The following is a 2,544-nucleotide window of genomic DNA, read 5'->3' as shown; positions in this document are numbered from 1 at the left end:
CCTGCTCTGAGCGTCACATATAGCCGCAGACGGGATTACATTGGAGTCAATTGTATTCTACTTGCGTCTGAAAGAGACGCAGAAGGGTACCTTTTGCGTCAGTATGTGTCGCTAAAGGGTCCTGACCAAGCGTCAGTTTTTGACGAGTCGGGAGTGAGACTGTGTTGGTGCAGTACATTACTGTGAAATATTTATAATAAATTACTATAAATGACTGAAAGTAATGCAACCAGACAGTGTAATTGTACAGCTGCACATGTTGAACTAAAGGCTATAGTATACTACTAGTTCTTATCAGTGAAAAGGATTCAATCCATTTTCTTTTTTTCATAACAATAATAATACAAAGAAATTCTCACAGACCTCCTTCAGCTGTGTTATGTGACATGTCATTCATTTCATAATATTAAATATTTCTCAACTAGGTTTTTTAACACCACATACACGTTGTTATTTTTGCATAAACATTTTTATATCACTATCTCATAAATTCAGATGGGTCAAAAATGAGCTCTTATAATAGGCTACATCCATTGGTAGGACATGCATGACAGGTTTGAAAAATGCTGTAGTTTCATTGGCTCTAATTGCGTGTCACCTATAAACGACTAACCTACATGTCATAGATGAATATATATCTATGCCTACATGTAAGCTCCAAGACACAGGAGAGCAAAGCGTTAACTACCTGAAGCACAATATAAACAATACACACACACTAATCTGTTTCTACCAGAGAAACAATCACATATTTTTCAAAAATACACTTGGTTTGCATTACTGTCCTTAACTGTGGGGCCATATTGATTTAGTTCTTGAGCGAAGTGTCCAAAGTTTGTCTTGGAGTCAGTCCATTCAGTCCCAGAAACAAAATCAACTGTACAAGAAGATCTTTGTCTTTCTCTTCATTTTCAAAGTATAAAAAACATCTCTAGCTCTGAGATGAAATTTTTGAACATCTACCCAAAATATTGGACCGTATACACAGTGAAAAAATAAATGACTTATTGTTTCTTCTTCTCCACCACAGAAGTCACAAGAGTATTCAATATCTATTCTAAATCTCTCTGTCTTTTTACTGGATATAGGACGCGGATGCCATATTTCAAAGGAAACTTCCTCAGCTTTATTATTAAGACAGAACTTGTCTCCAATTATCCAAGTTTTAAACCAGTTAATTTCTCCATAAATAGATGACCAAAAGAATCTTCCTGGAGGTAGTGCTGTAACTTGTACATGATTTCTAATATATTAGTTTTTAGCAAACTGAAGCACCATTTGAAGGATTGACTACGCTAATGACTGTTACTGTGTGACGCAGTCTCTTATCTGTGTAGGTTTGAATTTCAATAAAGTTTACTTAGAACATGTAATACATTTTTAAACGAAAATGAAGAGGAAAAAATAACATACTCATCTCGTTTTATTCCTCTTCAGACAATGCGTGACAAAAATGCGACTCCGGTGGGACTCGAACCCACAACCTTTGAATCACCTCTCAAGTGCTTGACTAGAAGTCCAATGCGCTATCCATTGCGCCACGGAGCCACCTGTTGACACTCTTCGTAATTACAAATATAATGTGTCACAGATCCACAGTTAGCGGTTACGGTTCATAATATAATATGAAGCAGTATATGTTATACAATAGAGAGAAAACTACTGAGACATGTATATTAGCAGTAACGGACGAACAAAGACAAGCAGTCGACATCACAGTCCCGTCCATGCCGAGCCCCGTCCTGGTCGGCGCTGGCATTAACGTTACATTCAGGCCGCTAGCCTCTTTTCCACTACCCTCTGTGACTGCTTTCTCTTCTCTTCTTTTGATAGAAAGACGAGTTTTATTTCTGTTTCTCTCCATATTCAAGGCAGCACACTGGACTGTAATGATACTTATCCCGCTCACAGTTTTTCCAACATACTTCCCTCTGCCTTCAAAATAAAGGCACCGTGTCTTTAGCGGCAACTGCTTCTGGAAAAGTGCACCTCGTTCCATATTGTGGTGAGACCAGTGCAGCTTATCCTCTGCATCCTTACTCATTGTAAATTTAGTATAGTATAGTCTCAGTGCTCTTTGTCCCGCTGACACACACACACACACACACACACACACACACACACACACACACACACACACACACACACACACACACACACACACGTTGAATGACTGCAGCCAGCTCTGTTTCTTCGGGCATGGTTAGTACTTCGATGGGTACGGCAGCGTATTGCTGCCACGCCAGGAAAAAAACGGATCAGTATCACGTTATAACATAGGCTACACGTTTCACGTTATAATGTGATAGTTTCTTGTGGATGATATTGTGCGATTTTATAGACATCTCAACAGTGGGGTATCCGTGGGTATCCCCCCCCCAATGCCGATTTAATCGTGGATTGGCAATCTAGAGCAATGACCATCTACAGTTTGAAATTTAGAGGCAATCGCACAGCCCTGCCCTAATGGTGATGCCAAGTGCCGTTGTCCACAACGTGATTATAACCGGGGTCCACCTCCGCCTGAGACCAATTTATCACATA

At 39.7% G+C, this 2,544-nt stretch overlaps 1 non-coding gene across 1 annotated transcript; it reads right to left on the bottom strand.

Moving 5' to 3' along the window:
• Window positions 1-1,456: 1,456 nt before the first annotated feature.
• trnar-ucu (transfer RNA arginine (anticodon UCU)) lies at window positions 1,457-1,548 on the bottom strand. The gene is given in 2 exon segments: window positions 1,457-1,492; window positions 1,512-1,548. It is a non-coding gene; the product is annotated as a tRNA-Arg (tRNA).
• Window positions 1,549-2,544: the final 996 nt, after the last annotated feature.

Source organism: Scomber japonicus, chromosome 2 (assembly GCF_027409825.1).
Source record: "Scomber japonicus isolate fScoJap1 chromosome 2, fScoJap1.pri, whole genome shotgun sequence".
NCBI lineage: Eukaryota > Metazoa > Chordata > Actinopteri > Scombriformes > Scombridae > Scomber > Scomber japonicus.
This window is presented reverse-complemented; position numbering and strand designations above follow the sequence as displayed.